The following is a 20,282-nucleotide window of genomic DNA, read 5'->3' on the forward strand; positions in this document are numbered from 1 at the left end:
GTACAACTCCCTAGCTCCCTGCCTTCCTATGCATAGTAGCCAATACTTACATGGTGCTTACCTTGTCAGGCACTGTTACAAGTGCTCACCATGTATTAACCTGCTCAATTCTCACAAAAGCCCTATATGATAGGGGTAATATTATCCTCACTTTCTTAAGTTAGGAAACTGAGGCACAGAGAGGTGAAGAAACTTGCCAAAAATTACACACGTCAGAAGTGCCTTAACCAGAATTTGAACTGGGGCCATCTGGATTTGAACCAACATGCACTAAGTTCCATCACCTCTTCAAACATTTGAGATGATGTTCACAGTTTCTTTCAGTCTCCCCTCTTCCACACTAACTGCCCCTCACTTGAACTGGCTTCTAGATCCCTCATTAGCTTTATTTTCCTCACATGAACTGGCTGCTTCCAGACACCCCACCCTCTGATTAGCTACTTTTCTGCTCTTGAATGACCAAAGTTTGCTGGTTTGGAACATGTGTATGAATGATTCTTCTCTTCTGGACGAAAGGCAGGAAGCAGGCCCTGTGTTTATTCCTTCTGAATCCTTTACAAAGCTGCCAAGAGCACACACACAGAGCAAGCCCTCATATAGGGACACAGCCAGACCAAGTAGGGATAATAGGTCTGCCCATGTGAATAACAGGAGTTGGCTGGGAATATACTTTTATCTGTCACAATTCTAATGAAGGGAAAAGGCCTTATTTTGTGGCTAGAAATGCCAACAAAATGAATTGGCGAATTGTTCCTTCTTGCTGCAGACTTTGTCCAGAACTGTCTCCAGGATGCAGCACTGAAGCAGGAAGGCACCTTACTTGGCTGCACCACACGATGACTGGCCTTGTATGGCACGGCTACTCTGGGGCCAGGCCGCCTCTCCCAATGTTTTTGATCCTGCTCTTTCTCTGGGATATTTTTCTGGGGCAGGTTGCTGCTCCCTTCAAGACAGTGGGGCACAGCCCCCTGTATCTCTCACTCTATGGTTTTCCTTCCTGTTCTGTTCCCCAAAGCTTAGGAAGGGTCAGGGCATACCCACCATCTGCTCCCTGCCAGGGACCTGGGTACCCTCCTTTCTACTGTCCCTGGGTAGTTCTTGGTTCACTCCAAGCCCTGCCTACACAGCTTCCTCTCTGGAAAGTGTAGATCTTTTTAACTCAGCAAATTCCTGCACACTTGTCCTCCCAACTGGCCTCTGCCATTCCCACTGCTCACATGTCTCCCCATCTCCCTTCCCCTGTTAACATGTCAAGCAAAAACTGGTCCAGGAGTGCAGCCTAACCAGAAGACAAAAGTCACCTGGCCTGTGCAGCAGGAACACCCCTTTCAGGAAATGGAGGTCTCAGACAGTCCAACTTCGGAAGAATTTGGTTATTAATAAGGGTTGCCTCTAGGGAGGGGGCTAAGGAGCGAGGGTGGGCGAAGCCGAGAAGGGAGGCTGACCTTTTTCACTAGATGCCCTTTTGTATCAGAACTACAAATACTTAATTCTTCAAAAATAACCTAACTCTCCTAGTTCTGATTCCAGATGTGTTAACACAAACTTCTGATAAAACTCTGGTTCCTCACACAAGGTTTTTCTCAGGGAGAAAAACATGCTGACCTGTGAACATGAATATTTGTGTCTTAGGAAGGTTTTTTTTTTTTTTTCAACACATTTATAAATGGGTGTCGTGATCTCGAAGACTGATTATCATGAATCAGTCTCTCCCATCTCCTTCCCAGCCTGTTCCGCTCGGGTCCACAAATCCTTTGGTCTGTGAAGCAGAGGAACAGACCCAAAGAGGGGGGACCCTGGCGAGGCACAGCCCATCTGCAAGGCCCTGCTGAGTGGCTAGACAGCTGGCTCCCTTCTGGTCTTGGGGAGCAGCTTTTCTTCTATGAAAGGCTAAGGCGGCAGCAGCAGCTCCCTGTCTCCCAGGAGACGACAGGCAAATTGCATCCCTGATTGGTTGAATAATGACCTGATGTAAGCTGAATGACACACGTTCCTAGCTTAAGCTTCCTTAAGAAGGAATCCAAGCCAGCAAGTGGCAAACCAGTTTGAAGACCACAGATAGTGGATTAGAAGCCCCCAACTTGTCTTATGATGAGGTGCTCCTCACCTGTAGCATGTTTGTGGTGAAGAGGTGAGGGGAGGAGGATAAGATGTCATGGAAAAGAAAGATGAATAAGAAGGGGCAGGAAGACTTGTGCCAAGAAATAAAATTCTGCTAGCCCACCATAAAGAATGGAATGATGACAGCTACTGGGATGTGGAATAAGTTACTTGCCGTCTTCTGCCTCTTGAGAATGATAACTATAGCATCTACTCCAAATGGTTGTCCCACTGATTCAGCAGGGTGATGTTTGTAAAGTACTTTGCCCAGTCAGGCTCCACATTCTCTGCCCCTGTCCAGCCTCCACACACCACACACACATCCCTGAACATAGCTCACAGGGATATTGAAAACACATTTCAAATACCTCAGAGGAACTGTTGGGAAGACCTGGCTGAAAGCTGCAGTCTCTTGAAGGACCAGGTCCAAGGTTCTGATGAACCTCCTTCCAAATCAGTAGACAGTAATATGGACAGGGAAGGACCCTGGGAAATCATGTGGCCCAATACTCTTTGTATGTGCTTTCCCTAAAGGAGCTAAATGAGAAGATGAAGAGAGAATGAGAAAAAAAAAAAAAAAAGAATTACTTAAAAAAATAGTAAATTTGTGACATTCTATTGCAAAGTTCTGTAGTGCTGAGCCCTCTAATTCCTGGCACTCAAGCACTTCTCCAAATCCAGCTCTCTCCTTTCAGATCATTTGTCTTCCCTTCTGGGGCTGTCACCCTAGCACACTAAACTGTGCGAGTAAGACTTATTAGAAACCACCAGTATTTCCAAAGCCTTTGACTCCTGTGCAGGGAGTGGGTGGGGTAAACTCCATCCCACACCACCATTCTCCATCCATTGTCATTTCCCAGGATGGGGGCATCCTCTGGAATGGGAGGCACTGCATGTAGTGACAGAAGTTATAGATGAGAGTCCCTGGATAGGTGAACTGGGTCGGGGCAGAGAAAGGGCTGAAAGCCATTTCGCTAGAGTTGCACTGTCCAACATGGTACCACTAGCCACGTGTGGCTGTTGAGCATCTAAAACGAGCCTCATACAAATTGAAGTATACTTTAAGTGTGAAGTACACAACAGATTTTGAAGACTGTGTGTGAAAAAAGTGTAGAATACCTCATTGATAATTGTTTGCTATTCCTTTCATGTTGTACTGATGATACTTTGGATATATTGGATTAAATGAAATACATCATTTAGACTAATTTCACAGGTTCTTTTTACTTTTTAAAAAGATGGCTACTAGAAAATATAAACTACATATAAGGCCGACACTGTGGCTTGCATTATATTTCCATCTGAGAACACAGCTGTGGACTCAGCTCTCGGTGCTCTTTTCCTTCTCACTGCTGCCATTCTCACAGTCAGTCCTTACCCTGCAAGTGACTGAGCGGCGATACTGATGGGGAGCTAACTAGCTACTCCTGGGCTTTTGCTGCTCTGGAAAAACTAAGCAGAGAGTAAACTAAAATCACGTCCTTCTGGTTGATGATGCTCCTCCCACCCCACTCTCCTCCAGTGATCACAGCCAGAAACATTTTGGGCCTCAGACTCTGGAGCACCAGGCACAGAAAATGAATTGGTCTTCAAAGCAATGGTAGGTTCTAAATGCAGCTGAGCTACTAACCAGCTATGGGATTTTCTATTTTTGATTTTTTGGCGTATTTATCATCTTGGCTGCCAGACTGAAGTCTCTTTGAAGACAGGGATCATATTTTTGCCCACTGCACCCAGCTACGTACCCAAAGCTCTAGGAGACATTCAATAAATAATTGTAGAATGCAATACATGAAAGTCTTAATGGGCTTCAGTTTACTCACCTGTAAAAATGAAGGCATCAAACTAAATAATCTCATAGGCTAACAGCATATTAAAGCTAAAAGGGATCTTAGGATCCTCAGGCCCAGTGGTTTTCAATCCAGTCAGATACAATGAACTTTTATAACATTTTATAGTACTATATTTACTACGTTGATGTAAAATCTAATATAAAATAACATAACCTACCTATACACATGTTTTTTAAATTAATATAATGTGCAAATTATAATACAAAGGAGAAGTGAAAAGAAGATAACTCCCATAAAATAATATGTTTTTCAATAAATAAAAACTCTGCACGACTGCTCTAAAGGGCAGTGAAACCTCAGATTCACATATCAATTCACACGCCACGAATGTGACAGTTACAGTGCAGACTGCACAGATGTGTTGCCTTGGTGACTCAAACATCTTTAATGTTTGCTATCGGTGATCTGATTTTTCAGAAATGATGAATAACTCAGAAAAGTTCTGAACAAAACAGTACAATCTTAACCTCTTCTTATACATTTTCCTGGAAAGTTCAGTGTATATTTTCAAACAAGAAAAATACTATACACTTATTTGCAAAACAAAGTCGGGTTCTCTGAGTAGCTGGCAGGACATATGAAAGCCATGTAGGTTTGTGGGACATTTTTTTTTCTTTGCAGGACTGTCCAGAGTATTATATAGCAGCTCTGCCCCTGCCAATCAGATGGCGCTAGCACCCCACAGCAATCATTGTGACATCTAAAAACACCCTTACCAGGTGCTAAAAGCACTCAAGGGGGGTGGTTTCAGCCTCTGTAGAGAATCCCTGACAGGCCAAATCTTTTTATTACTTGCATAATTTGAATAAAATGTGAGGGCACAGATACTAGATACAGTAATGTTCCATTCTGATGGTGTATTCTGAAGAAAGAGTTGTGTGTGTACACTATCACAGAATGAATGGAATAGTGAACTTTTCACAGTGTATGTGGCTGATTCTGTCATGTTTCATGTTATAAAAAAGACTTGTCTTCTGAGATGCTTTGCCTGCATTCTCACTTAACAAAAGAGGCCTGGAGGTTCAGCGAGTTAGTGGCAGGCAGAGTTGGAGAAGCCAGGCCTCCCGGCTGCCAGATCTGTGTTTTTCGGTCTGTTTCCTCTGGTGTACTCAAAAGTTTCTAGGCCGTCACTGCAGACGTGGTACTAGTTGCGACACTTCTGTCTCCAACTGCAGTGTTTACTTTCAGAGCCTCGGTCATTCCTGCCTACATGCGATTCTAGGATTCATGACGAGGGTAGATTAAATATTTAGACCCTTCCAACAACTTAAATTGCAGTCGGACTGGATTCCAATTGGGTAATCCCATTTGAACCTTGTTTACTTTGGAGGAAATAGGGGATCTACCCATTTTATTCAAAACCTATATAAACAGAAGTTGAAGTCAGCTCCTTTCCACCCCTCCACTCCCTCAAATGGCTTCTCTCGGAATGGGGACTCTGTCAAGTTTCTCAGAGGCTCTGCCTGGCTTCGCTCATAGCAGAGTGTGTGTGCTCAGCGGGAACAATCTGCTCACACCAGGAAACCAGATCCTGTTTGAATGACAGGAGCTATGGGGAAATAATATGTCTAAGGGCTGGCACCAAAGTATGGTCTGTACTTGGTGGCTGGCATTGCCTCAGCAGAGAATCAACAGGCAGTGGAGAAACCATGCATGACCACCAGGCTCTGACAGCCAAACTGACTGCTGCCCGTGCTTCCCCCTACCTGTCTACACCCCTCAGTGTGAGCATTTGGTCTGCAGGCAGTATTCTGTGGCTCCAGGTCAACTCCTTTTCTGTTACACTCTCAGCAGGTAGGAGAAAGGGTGGTTCTGCTTTGCCTGGGATTCCAATCTGCTCTCAGACTCCCCAGAACTCCCCCTTTTTCAAACATATTCTTCCCCTTTCTTGGGGAGCTCTAAGCTCATCCTGCCCCCTTCCCTGGCTCTGCTCCATCCCCTTCCTCAGGCCAGTGGTTCTCCAGTGTCCACAGAACCCAGGTTAAGGCCATGTCATGCCAGCAAGTGCCCCTTGTTGCTAGCACTTGGACCACTGAGGTCACTTGGGCTTTGAGATAATCTGTCATACAGACCCCAGTACATGAGCCAGAGATTTCAACCTAAAATAGTTACAGGAATGGGACCAAAAAAACCAATGAAACTGCTCATTAAGATTTCTCCAACAGGAGTGAATAATGTGAATGTGAGAGGAAGTATTTAGGCACAGGTATCTGAGACGGGGGGAAAAAAAGGACAGAGAGAGGAAGTATCTGTCCCAGCTTCCCTAGATTGCTTGAAATGTCATGTCTCTGAAATGAGCCAAGAAAAGCTGCCAACCAAGAGGTAGAGGATAAGGACCTAAACTAACATTTAACTTTTAGTCCTCTGTAAAAGCCCAAAGACTATTACTGCATGTGCTTGACAACTTCTGCACTGTTGATCTGGATTCAAGTTCTGTGGCATTTGGCCACTTTGGACATTTTTGCATGGTTAGATTCCTAGTATCTAGTGAAAAAAGGAAAGGGATTCTGACACTCCCGATTTCCAGTTATAGGATAGGTGCTGGTTCTTATTTAATTATACAATCCTCACCACTCTATTAGACATTGGCAAAGTTTTCTGTGCACCATTTTAATGCTTCGTGATATAATTCTTTAATGATTTAACATGTGTCAGTTAAATTTATATTTCTTGCCTATTCCTTCCACACTAAGTTGAACCTTACAAAAAGTACTTGTACAAAAGAGGAGAAATTATATCCAGGACAAGAAAGGATATTGTATTAGAGCAATTTCTGATTAAAGTTAGCATTTTACATAACAATACAGGATAAGGGAAAAATCAACTCAAGATGCTTTGTATTGCAACTGCATTATAACTAACCAACTCCAGACCCAAATTTTACACCAACTGTAAATCATGGACTGAAATAAAACTCATGCCTGAGCCAGAGGTTGTGTTCCTAGGATTTGGCTTCAAACCATTAACTTTGCGTAGGACAGACAGCAGAGGAGAAAGTAGTTATAAAGGACTGCTAATTCTCATTTGGTAAACAGCTAGATTTTTAAATAATAATATCAACTTTAATTAACATTGATACATCTAACACACACAGAAACTATGTCTAAATAGCATCATTGGAACGTAGACTAAGAATAAAAATAATAATATTTATCATTTATTAGAGCCTAGATGTACTAGTTAGTAGGTTAGCTAGTTTATACACATTGCCTTGTTTGATCATTTGAAAAAACTTTAAGTTGATAGTTTACCCTAGGGTTCACTCTTTGTAATGTACATTCCAAGAGTTTTGATAAATGTATAATGCCATGTGTCCACCATTATATATACAAAATAGTTTCCCTGCCCTTAAAATCCCGTGTGCTTCATGTATTCATCCCTCAGCCCCTCAGCCTAAATCCCTGGCAACCACTGCTCTTTTTACTGTCTCCATAGTTTTGCCTTTTCCAGTATCTCATACAGTTGGAAATATACAGTGTATATATTTTTCACACTCTTTGCAATATGCGTTTGAGGCTTCTCCATATCTTTTCATGACTTAATAGTTCATTTCATTTTATTGCTGGATAATATTCCATCACATAGATGTACCACAGTTTGTTCATCCATTCAATTACTGAAGGGCATCTTTGTTCCTTCCAATTTGGGGCAATTATGAATAAAGCTACTGTAAGCATTTGTGTGCAGCTTTTTGTGTAGACATAACTTTTCAACTCATTTGGGTCAACATCTAGGAAGATGACTTCTGGATCATGTGGTAAGATTATGTTTAGCTTTTTAAGAAACTGTTAAACTATCTCCCAAAATGGCTGTACTATTTTACTTTCTTATTGCTTAATCTTTTAGCTGCCCTTCAATTTATGTATTTTACACCTGTTAGGTAAGAAAACTCAGATTCCAAGAAGTTAAATAATTTGTCCAAAGTCTCACAACAGAGTAATGGCTAATGCTGGGATTCAAATTTGGGTTGGTTCTGGCTTTAAAGATGGTGATCTTGCTACTACACTGTATCTCCAAGCAAACCAAACACTCAGCCAAGTCAGGGTCCTTCAATAGTGTACGTATATGTAGCCAATCTCCCCTCTATGTATTAATGTCCCTGTCCTGCATCTAAAGACAGACATCAGGAAAATGTCCTGTTGCGCAAGCCTTATAACTTCCTCTCTCCCCCTGCTCCTCTGCCACAGCTCCAGGGAAGAGCAACAGGCCCTCAGAGGGCAGGCGTTAGAAGTAGTCAGGCCTCAATACCGCAATACAATACAACTCTAGCTGTAAGCAGAGACAGTTTGCTGTCATTAAACTCTGCACCAACACTCCATAAAAAAACTTTCAGTAATACAAATACTAACCAAAAGCACCAGCATCTGGTTTCTAAACTCAGGGCTTCTTTCAAAGATCTAGAACACCAGTAATTAGCCATTTTAGGATAGGAGGCTGAGGGGAAAAAGTCACTGGCTGCCATTTGCAAGATTTTTGCCAGAAACAACTTGAGGTGCCTATTGTAGACTCATCCTATAAACTAGCTAAGGGATTTAGTCACTTAAAATTGTTTTTTGTATTTTTAGCTCAAGACAGGGGAGTTTTGCACTGCACTCTTGAGGAATTACAAATATCTGTGATATTCCTAATTTTCAACCAGGGCAGAAATCCAGATACACCTGCACCTCAGTTAACTGATCATCACAACATACTGTGTAGGTTTTGGGGAGGAGTGACAGACAGGGATGATGGCAGAGAGCAGAGGCCACGGCCAGCCTATGTGCACTGCGAGGTTCGAGATCTACCCCTGCCACTTACTTAGTGTGACCTTGAGGTGTGATACGGAGACCATTCCACTATCTAGAAGGTGAAGAATAATATTTTCCACATAGTAATACACATATCAGCCACATTGTATACTGCAAAGGGCCTAGTAAAATTCACTATTCTTAAAGCACATCAGTTATTTCTCTTCCCTTTTTCTCCTTTCAGCAATTCCAGCTACATTAGTCACACCAGTCTTCAAACAGGGCACAGAACGTCCTACTTTAAGAGGAAGCACAATTTGGTACAGCCTGGAGAAGTAGCTGAAGAAGCTTAAGTAGAACAGAGGTGCTTGTTCTCATGGATAATACAACCTGCTTAGTTTAAGGAGTGTGATTTACACAGCAATTTGGATGAGCCTAGAAGCACCACCCTTTGCTGATGGTCATTTGTTTTAAAAATTATTAAAAAGTCCTATAACTTTTCAGCTGTTGGTAAATGTTATAAAAGAATATTTCTTTGGCTGTCATTTGTAGAAGTGGTTAGATTTCTGTCAAGGAGGACACATGCTGAGGGGAAGGGGTGAAACTGTTAAATATGAAAGCAGGCTAAATTTATGGAAATCTTATGCCTATGTCTGTATTTGCCGGGGGGCGGGGGGGCTATGGATCTAATTTATATTTCCATCTAGATAGGAAGAGGAAAGAGAAATGTGTAAACCAGCTATGCCAGGATGCCCACTCGCTATTTATTCATTCAATAACCAAAAATCTTGACTGCAATTACAAGGTAGTAAAGCGGCAAGGGCAGCAAGCAGTACAAACTGGACCTTATGGTCTAGAAAGTGCAACCACTCGGGCCCATGGAGTAACAGATCTGGCATTCCAGACTCTGTGTCATTACAGAATGACAGACGGAAAGGACTTTGTGATTATCCAATCTGACTGCTCACCCCCCCCCCAATTAACACAAAGGAAAATAGCTTTAAATGATTTTCCCACAGTCACACAGCTATTTTATGGCAAAGATGGGGCTGGAACCCAAATATCTCCATCCCTGACCCAATGTTCTTCCCAGTACATCCATGTTCCTCAGACTAAGGCAGAATCACTCCCTGGGGCACAAGCAGTATGTACGCAAGGCAACAGGATAAACATCGTGCATTTTCCTGGAGGACTGATTCTACTTAATGATAAACATTTTTTATATTTAAAAAATGCATATATTTCCGAAGAGAAGTACGAAAATGTTTAAGATAAAAAGAAGGTTTCAGAAAAGGTTTGTACTTGAGCTGAGCTAGTCTACTTTCCCAGAGCTTCTTAGGAACAGGGTCAGTCTGAGGCAAGGATTCTTTAGAGAAAACCTGGAGAAGCATTTGAGTATTCATGGTGTTTGGCTATTCAGTAACATTGGTTCACTCACAGGTAGGTGACCAGGGACTGGAAATGTATTAACTAAAGTCACAAAGAGCTGTACTGATAAGATATACTGCAGAGCAGTCCAAAATACAGTCAGTTGCCAACACCCAGTCTCACTGGCCTTCTTGGAAACTGGGTAGGAACAGTGTTGGAGTAAAGGGGAGATAGATAATTTCAAGAGACAATAAAATCAGACAAATCTACAATAATGGCAAGATGTTACTTCCTCCAAGGAATGAAATACGTATACTGGCCATTCAGGATATCTTCTTCCTTCTCTTCATGACAAAACTTATTCGATAATTTGTCTAAATCAGCTGTTTCCTTTATTTTCCACCCCTCCTGTGAACCTGTCACAGAAATAATGATTGATAAAAACAGCAACTTTAACTAATAAATTTATAAGTAAAATAACTTTAATTATATTAGATATATTTTAAATTCTTTTCTGAGTTTTGTGAACCAACCTAGTACCAGGATGGAATTTAGGAAAGAGTCAGCTGTCATTGCTAACACTGATCTCTTAAAAGATTTTTTAAAACTTTGTTTCAAATTATGGGGCTACAGCCTGTTTAGAACCTGGATACTCAGAACCTAGAAGAGATAATATGCTAAACCCTAAAGAATGTATTGTATCAAATTCAGGAAACATTTTTTAGATAGTAAATATATACTTTTTTATTTCATCTTCATCTTCTCAAAAGACCACAACAGACTATAAAAGTTTCTGGGTCCTGTACTGTTAATAAAGCCATCGAGAGAGAGTGTTATTCATATTGGATGGGAATAAACAGCTTATGTGTGTCTGTCTAAATTCCTCATTTTTTACATAGCATGCCAGCACTGGTAAGCCTGGAAGATGAGTTCACACATCTGTGCTCAAAGGTTACTAAAAGCAAGAGTCAGTCTGATTTTCAGAGCACCCCCGGCTCTCTCTTTCCTTGGCTCTATATCTGCCTATTCCATTCCAATTTTTACCAGGTCCAGGCTCTGAGCTTCTGTTCTTTTGCTTTTGAATGGTCTTGGTTTCCCCATCTCGATCCCCTGTGTCTTCTAAAAGAATGTGACTCTTTGGGTGCTTTGGATGGGTTATCTAAGACCCAACCAACTCAACTTGTATTCAGTTTCTTCCAATACAGAAGACAAACCTCAGAAATTATATTTCTTCCATACTCACAAGTCAAAGCTTAGCCTCACTGAATAATTTTTTATTTTCCTAATCCATGGCTAGTAGTCATATTTTGTATAATGATGTGAGGTACCAAATTTATGCTGAAAGGTCTTATAGTAAGAATTGAAGTTGTAAAATCCAACATAACTGACTCCAATACAAATATTTCAGAGAAACATTAAAGTTTTGAAAGCTCTAAACATTAAATTCTAAGCATTAAAGTTACTAAAATCAGTGGGGACAAACTGTAAGATTTAACCACTGGCTTCTTGGAATACATCAAATTTGGAAGGGAAAAACAAGTTTGACCACTATCAGTTAGTTTAAATACATACTCTCCCAAGGGCAAAAACATTTTCCGGGTCGTCAACATGTTATACAATGACTTAATCTCATGGTTTCCAGTGTTTGTCAAGACTCTTTGGTATAATCTGAGCTTCAATTTTATTCCTGCAGCTAAGACTAAAAAAAAAAAGAATGGAATTTCACTATATTTAATCCAGGGTAGAAAATAAAGGAATACATCTTTTATCATTTTTTCCTGAGTTCTACAAACAAAACTACTATAAAATCTGAATTAAATTTTATAAAAGATAGCACTTCTGCCACCTGCCTTTATATCTGGTCACCATAATGCAGTCTCCATGGAATTCCAATTTATTACTAAATACGAAAAACCTAAAACATGTAGTATATTTAGTGTATTTTGTATCTGTAAGTTAAAATAAGTATAAAATGTTGCCAAAGAGACTCAAGGAGATATCAGATTCATAAAAAATATGAACTGATTAGAAATGTTGAGAATGAGAAAACACAATTATTGAAATAAAACCAACAGCAGAACAGACACAGTTGAAGCAAAATATATGCGAGTTGGAAGACTGACAAAGGATCCTCCTTCCACTCTGGAAGAATGCAGCTCAAAATGACCACAATGGATGGTATGAAAGAAAACCTGAGAGACATGGAGAATAGATTCACAAGTTCTAATATCAATCTAACAGAAGTTAGAGGAGGAAGGCAAAGGATGGAGGACAAAGAATTGCTATTTTTTATATTCTTGACCTGAAAGAGTCTCCAGACTAAAGAGTCCCATCAAGTACTGAAAGCTCTCTTCCTGAATGCCTCAGTACCTGTGGAAGAGACAGGCTGCCCTGAGACTTTTAATCAGCATGAGCCTCAGCCCCTACCTCTCTCTTCCCAAGACTAGAAGTATCAAGATACCAAATTGCTAGTATTTCCAGTGCCATAATGCATCCAACAACATGCAACGTGAACTTCCCCAAAGCTTTGACTCTTACTAAGCACTCAACAAATGTTATCTACTATTGTTAATATTATTGTTATCATCATTATTATTACTTTATCATCATCATGGCTTCAAATATCACCGCTCATTTGCTAATGACACTTAAATACAAGTCTCCAGTCAAGATCTCTCACCCGAGTTTCAGACATGTATTTAACTACGTATTTGACATTCCCACTGGGATGTCAAATAGGAATCTTAAATTTAACAGGACCAAATCAGATTCATTTCTCTCTCTCTCCTCTCAAAGCCAAATCCACTTTTTAACAAATTCCACTGCCTAGCCTTCTTCATGTCGGTAAATGGTACTAATCTTCACTCATTTTCTCAAGACTGGAAGGTCTTTGATTTCTCATTTCCCCTCATTTCTAATCAATCAGAAGACCTGTTGGATCTACTCCCAAAATACACTGATCCAACTATATCTTACCATCTATGCTACTGCTAACTTAATTTAAAATTGTAAATCCTTCAAGATATTATATTAGTAATTATGTTAAAGATATTAGCCTTTTGTCATTTATGTTACAAATATTTCTTCTTGTCTAATAACTTTGTTTATAGTTGTTTTGGTGAACAGAAATTTTACATATTTATAGAATTAACTTTATTGATTCTTTCCTTTATGGCTTAGAGCTAGCTGAGCTGTCTCCTATGCTTAAGTCCCCAGTATGTTCACCGAATAAAACATAATTCTCAGCTTTTAGGTTGTGCATTTTTTTTCAGTCAATACTGGTATATCTCTTTCAATTTTTATTATTAAGTTTTACTTACTTTTAAGAACTTTATAGGTTTACAATGAAATTCGGAGTAAGATATAGAGATTTCCCATATATCCCTGTCCAACACAAGCATAATCTCCTCCATTATCAGTATCACTCGCCAAAATTTTACATTTTTTATCAAGGATGAACCTACACTGACACATCTTAATCACCCAAAGTTCATATTTTACCTCAGGACTGACTCTTGGTCAGCCTAGTCTTGGTGAACCCTATTCTATGGGTTTAGACAAAAGTATAATGACATAAACCCATCATTATACTATCATACAGAGTATTTTCATTGCCCTAATATTTCCTGTGATCTGTCTATTCATCTCTCCCCCTCCATACCTGGCAACCAATGATTTTTTTAGCCCCATAATTTTGCCTATTCCAGATTGTCATATGATTAGAATGATACAGTATGTAGCTTTTTAAAATTGGCTTCTTTTAATTAGTAGTATGCATTTAAGGTTCCTCTATGTCTTTTTTATGGCTTGTAGTTCATTCCTTTTTACCACTAAATAGTATTTCACTGTCTGGATGTACCATAGTTTACTTATTCATTCACCTCTGCACCATTCAAACTCAATTTGGCAATTATGATAAGGCTGCAATAAGTATCTGTGTGCAGGTTTCCTGTGTAAAACAATACTTTGTCTTTAGCCTTTCTTTGTAATTGTGTTTTAGGCAGGTCTCTTATAAATCATCATAATTTTATTGGGGGTGGAAAGTGGGGAGAATCTCCAATCAGAGAACCTCTACCTTGTAAAGGGTAATTTATTCCATTCATTATTTGTACGTTCTTACTCATTCCTCAAAGTTTTTTACATACCATATTTTCTTGTCATTTGTTTCTCTTCCTTCATGATTTTTAGTGAAATAATTAAGTTTATGTCATTTTTTCATTCTATTTCTTGCAAGTTATGTACTCTATTTTTACTCAACTGGAAAATTTTAAACACATTTAAATTAGAACGTTGAATACAAAGCTAGAGCATATTTATATCCTTTGCTGAGCAAAACAGTATCTGTGAAATGCCTCCTTTTCTTCTATCTCCTTTACCCCATTTCTGCTACTTTCCCATTTGGAAAATAAGGGACAATTTAAGCCCCAGATATTTTTTTTCAAAGTGCAAATGACAGAATAAAAATTTCCCTTCTGCCTCAGATGCTTTCCTCCAATCTTTAATTCAAAATCTGCTCCACTACAGCCTTCCATCTCAGCTGATGCAATTCCATCTTCAGGTTGCCCAGCCCAAAATCTTGGATTCATCCTTGTCTCTTCTCTTTCTCCCACATCCCATTCCAGTCTGACAGGAGATCATGCTGCCTCTACCTCCAAATTATATCCAAAACTCAGTCACTTCTCCCCACCTCCACTCTAGTCCAAACCATCTGCATCTCACACCTGGATTACTCAGCCTTCTAAAGGGCTCCCTGTTCACCCTTACTCCCAGATCTCTATTCTTTACCTAGCAGCCTGAGTGATCCTGTTGAAATTGAAGTTGGCTCAAAACCCTGCAATGGTTCCCCAGTGTGCTCAGAGTAAAAACAGAGTCTTCCCCAGGCCTACAAGGCCTGGCCTCTGGTGACGTCTCTGGTCTCCTGTTCTAACACTCTCTTATTCACTCTACTATAGCCATACTCTTGCTGGTATCGTTGCTCACGCATGTGTCAGCCATGTTTCCAACCCAGGGCCTTTGCCCCAGCTACCCCTGGATACAGTCCCTTATTCACAGCTAACTCGCTCATCTCATTCATGTCTTCACTCACAGCCGCTGGCTCAGTGATGCCTGTCCCAACCACCCTAATGTAACTTACATCCTTTCCCCATGCTACCTATTTTCCTTACACTGTTCTGTACCTTTTCTCTTTGTATAACACTCGCCACCTTCTGACATACCACATAACTTATTTATAGTACCTGTAGTTTACTGTCTGCCCTCTTCACACCCAGTCAGAATGTAAGATCCCCAGGCCAGGATCTTTGCCTCTTCTCTGATGTAAACCAAGTACCTAGACAGTACCTGGCATACAGTAGGCACCCAATAAATATTTGCTGATTTTGGATGTACTTACTGATTTTTAAGTGGATGACTTTAATCTCAAATTAAAGCTACTTTCTCTGAGAAGCCATTTCTGACCAGCGGAGCTGGAACAGCCATGCTGGTCACATCACTCATGATCTTCTTCATAGCATGATCTCTATCACATGCTTTCATAGATGTGCTTATTTTCTCTGTCCCTTCATCTCCATGCTCCAAACTTCACATATGGAGAACTTTGCCTTGATTACCAGAGGACCTCCGGTATGTAGGGCGATACTTAGCACATAGTAGAGTCTCAATAAATGCCTCGGCTCAAGCACTGGAGCGCTGGGGGCCTGTTTCTTCATTTAGCAGCCTTAAGGAAATGAGGGGCTGAGGCCATGAGTAAGCTGAGCCTGCTGCTTTGGGGGAAGCTCCTCTGCCTCTTCTGTCACCATCTGTTGGAGGTAAATGCCTGCACCCAGAATGCGCCTCAGCACGCCCTCAGTGCACCTGAGCCACAGCGTCTAAGTCCATCTCACTGGAGCGTCCTCCTTCTCCTCCTCAGTGCTCCTCCTGATGCAAGATATTCTTCAGGTCCACTATCTGTCCCAGCAATCTCCATGCCAGTAATCTTCAAATGGACTTTCCAAAGGCACAGTTTTACCCAAGTGAGTTCCTGGATCCTCAACTTCCATACATACTCTTTTCTAAAACTGCCTGAGTGATTTTCGGTACTAACAATATTCTTTCTCCCACTTTACAAAAAACAGTCATACCACTCATATATCTCAAATCTTATTATGGTGCTCTGCCCTACATGGCTCAAAATGTTGGTTTGGGGGAAACCAAGGATTTTATGTCTCTCCCTGTCTTCTAAACAGGTCTGTAAGAGTGAGTTGGCCAGTGAGAGAAAATTCTGAATTCAGAACAAAGTAAAACATTAGTGGTATGGATTATTTTTAAAGTAACTGCAGTGTTAAAAAATCTGGAACCAACAGATTTTTCCAGATGTGCTGAATAAGGTCTACATATGAGTTTGTCTGTTGATTTCTCTCAGATTTAATGTGTTATTCAGGAAGGTCATTAAAACCTACTTAATCAAATCATGTCATAAAATAACTTATTCCACTTATGATCAATATTCACCTCCTTTCAATTTATGAAATGAGTAATGTCTTCTACCTCCTATTTTTAAAATGATGAAAACATTCATATTTCAAGTTAAAATTGCGAGAAAGCACATCATTAAAAAAAAATCCGGAAGATGGAGAAGATGGTGGAGTAGAAGGACGCTCGCAGGTCACCCTCTCCCACAAATACACCAAGACTCACATCTACAGACCCACTCAGCCAACCAGAGCACCTGTGGAACTCCGACAGAACATCGCCCTCTTCAAAAGATAAAGACGCCAAAAATCTGGTAGGAGAAAAGGAAAAAAGAAAGAACAAAAGGCAAAGCAGCGCGGGACGGGTCCCGCGGGGAGGGAGCGGCAAAGGAGGACTGGCGCTCGCTCGCTGGGTCTCCCCTCTCCAACTGAGAGGCCAGCGGGATGAAGGGGGAGCCTCCTAGGCTCGGATCTGTACAGAGCAGCCCTTGACTAACAGAACTAAGTTAAACGGGCACAGAGCGTCCCCCCGACACCCAGCCTGAGACGCGGGCCGGCAGCCGCGGGCAGGGCCAGGCTGCACAAGCCGGGCGGAGGATGGAAGTGGCTGCACGGAGGCAGCCCCGGGGGAACGCAAGGGGCTGCGCGCCGTGGCTGTGGGTGCACAGGGCAGAACAACCTGGGCCCTCCATAAAACAGCAAGGTTGATGTGCTCTCGGGGGAAGGGTGCACACCCCCATCTCTGAAAACCCGCGGAAAGTTTTCGGGGGAAGAGAGGCGGGGCTCAGGCACAGCCGCCATATCCTCTGCGCTGAGCACTCAGGCGGCGGCGGGGGCGAAACCTGCATCCGCACCGAAGGGCTTAGCAGCCTCAAAGGCCAGACTGAGACTGGCCTGCAGCCCGAGGCAGATAGGATCCTTCCATCCTGGTCCCTCAGAGAACTTGCTCCACAAAGACAAACAAGGAGCTGGGTTTTGGCTCCGAGCAGGGACAGGGCTGTCCCTCAGTCTTCCCCAAGCCCACCTACGGAGCACCGACCAGGGCGGAGCACGCAGCCGCACAGAGAGCGGAACTACCAGCGGCGCAGGTAGACGGAGAGCGGCCCCCCCCCCGCCTTTCGGGCAGGAACACAGCCCCTGACCGAGGTGCTGGGAGGGGGCACGACCCGCCCTCCTACCTGGCCAGTCTGCAACATCTGACTGCGGCATCCGAAGGGGCAGCGACCCGCCTGCCCACAGCAGAGAGCTGCACCTGACCCAGTGTTAGGAGGAGGCGCGATCTGCTTGCCGACAGGTGCTGGGAGCAGCACAGAAGAGGGCACCAACGGAGGGCCTCTGAAAACAGCAAGCTGAGCTCCAAAACAGGACGAAGACAGAAAGACTTCACATTAAAAGCACACAGACTCCAAGAGAACACCGACAACCCACCCCCCTTTTTTTTTTGTTAAATCTGTTTTTACCTGTTCTATTTTCTATTACTCTCTTAATCTTTACTTCTTAATTCATTTCTATTTCTCTTGGGTTTTGATGTCCTGCTATTGATTAGACACAGGTTTCAAATACATCTATTCATCTCCCCCCCCCTTTTTTTGTAAAGGTTTCAAAAGGACGTCTCAACCCGATTAATACTCTGCTTCAACTCACTCTTCTATTATTCATTATACACTGTTTTCAAACCCTCTTTCTCCCTTCTTTTAAAATGCTTTCTCTCTCTCTCTTACTGTTTTTTCTTTTTTTCCTAAGTTCTATTCCTAAATAGGCATCAGATAGATAAAATCCTTAAGGACCAAAATAAAGAACTGATACTCCATAAACCACAGTGCCAAAGAGGTATGAGCAAGATGAAGAAGCAGAAAAACCTTTCCCAATTAAAAGAACAAGAGAAATCCCCTGAAAGAAAGATCAACGAAATAGACATCGATAGCCTACTAGATCAAGATTTCAAAAAAGGAGTGATCGAATTGCTGAAGGAATTAAAAGAGATAGTGTTTAGAGATACAAAATATGTCAAAAATGAAATTGAAGCTATAAAGAAGAGCCAAGTAGAATGGGTAAACTCACTGACAGAGATGAGGAATGATCTAATAGCTGTGCAAAGCTGACTAGATAATGCAGAGGAACGAATTAGTGATCTAGAAGACAGGGCAATAGAAAGCACCCATTCAGAAGAACTACAAGAGAAGCAAATAAAAAATAATGAAAATAGCATAAGGGACCTATGGGATAATATAAAGCGTCCCAACCTTCGCATAATAGGGGTCCCAGAAGGAGAAGAAAGATCAAAGGGGATTGAAAAGGTTTTTGAAGAAATCATGACTGAAAACTTCCCAAACTTAAAGAAGGAATCAGATATCCAAGTACAGGAAGCTCAGAGGGTCCCAAACAGGAAGAACCCAAATAGACCCACACCAAGACATATCATAATCAAGATGGCCAGAGTCAAGGATAAAGAAATGATTCTAAAGGCAGCAAGAGAAAAGCAAAGAGTAAGTTACAAGGGAACCCCCATAAGGCTCTCAGCTGATTTCTCTACACAAACACTACAGGCCAGAAGGGAGTGGCAAGATATATTCAAAGCCCTGAATGAAAAACAGATGCAGCCTAGGATCCTTTATCCAGCAAGGCTATCCTTGAGGATAGAAGGAGAAATAAAGAGTTTCACAGACAAAAAAAAGCTGCAGGAGTTTAGCAACACTAAACCCATGCTAAAAGAAATATTGAAAGGGCTATTCTAAATAGAAAAGCAGCAGGATGCTACAGAAATGAGAAACACACAACTGGAAAGGTGATAACTCATGGATTACAAATACAGTAAACATGAAATTATAAAAGAAGACATACAAATCACTGAGAGTGGGAGAGGGAGGCAGGGAAATATAGAATATTTTTTTCTTTCTTTTTTAAATTTTTTTAACAGTAGGATGGGTTTGAGATCATGTTACTATCAGTTTAATAAAAACAGTTATAGTAATGGGTTGACAGATTTACAAAAAAGGGTAACCACAAGCCAAAAATTTACAAAGGAGTCACAAAAATTAAATAAAATCCATGATAATACAAAGGAAAATTACCAAACCACAAAAGGAAGAAGAAAGGAACAAAGAGGATATACCAATTCAACTGCAAAGATAAGTTCAAAATGGCAATAAACACACATCTATCATTAATTACTGTAAATGTTAATGGACTAAATGCTCCAGTCAAAAGACACAGAGTGGCAGACTGGATAATAAAGCAAGAACCTTCAATATGCTGCATACAAGAGACCCACTTTAGGGAGAAGGACACATATAGATTGAGAGTGAAAGGATGGAAAAGGATATTCCATGCAAATGGAAAAGCCAAAAAAGCAGGTGTTGCAGTACTGATTTCAGACAAAACAGACTTTAAAACAGAGGCCATAAAGAAAGATAAAGAAGGACATTTTATAATGATTAAAGGAGTGATACAAGATGAGGATATTACACTCGTTAATATATATGCACCCAATATAGGAGCACCTAAGTACATACAAGAATTACTAACAGAGATAAAGGGGGATATTGATGGGAATACAATCATAGTTGGAGATTTTAACACTGCATTAACATCACTAGACAGATCTTCCAGACAGAAAATAAACAAGGCAACAGAGAAATTAAATACTACAATAGAAAAACTGGATTTGGTGGATATTTTCAGAGCATTACACCCCCCCAAAATGGGATATACATTCTTTTCAAGTGCACATGGAACATTTTCCAGGATCGGTCATGTACTTGGGCACAAAAGAAACCTCAACAATT

The 20,282-nt window shown here is 41.1% G+C and overlaps 1 protein-coding gene across 7 annotated transcripts in view; it reads right to left on the minus strand.

Moving 5' to 3' along the window:
- CRADD (CASP2 and RIPK1 domain containing adaptor with death domain) overlaps positions 1-20,282 on the minus strand; it is a 162,441-nt gene that overhangs the window by 22,832 nt on the left and 119,327 nt on the right. Inside the window, exon 3 of one of the 7 annotated variants that reach the window (XR_004324737.1) lies at positions 2,469-2,637. The exons of the other annotated variants lie outside the window; for them this stretch is intronic. The gene's annotated coding sequence lies outside the window, so the exon portion shown is untranslated. The remainder of the gene's footprint in view (positions 1-2,468; positions 2,638-20,282) is intronic. 7 annotated transcript variants of the gene reach the window in all.

This window comes from Camelus ferus, chromosome 12, assembly GCF_009834535.1.
Source record: "Camelus ferus isolate YT-003-E chromosome 12, BCGSAC_Cfer_1.0, whole genome shotgun sequence".
Lineage (NCBI taxonomy): Eukaryota > Metazoa > Chordata > Mammalia > Artiodactyla > Camelidae > Camelus > Camelus ferus.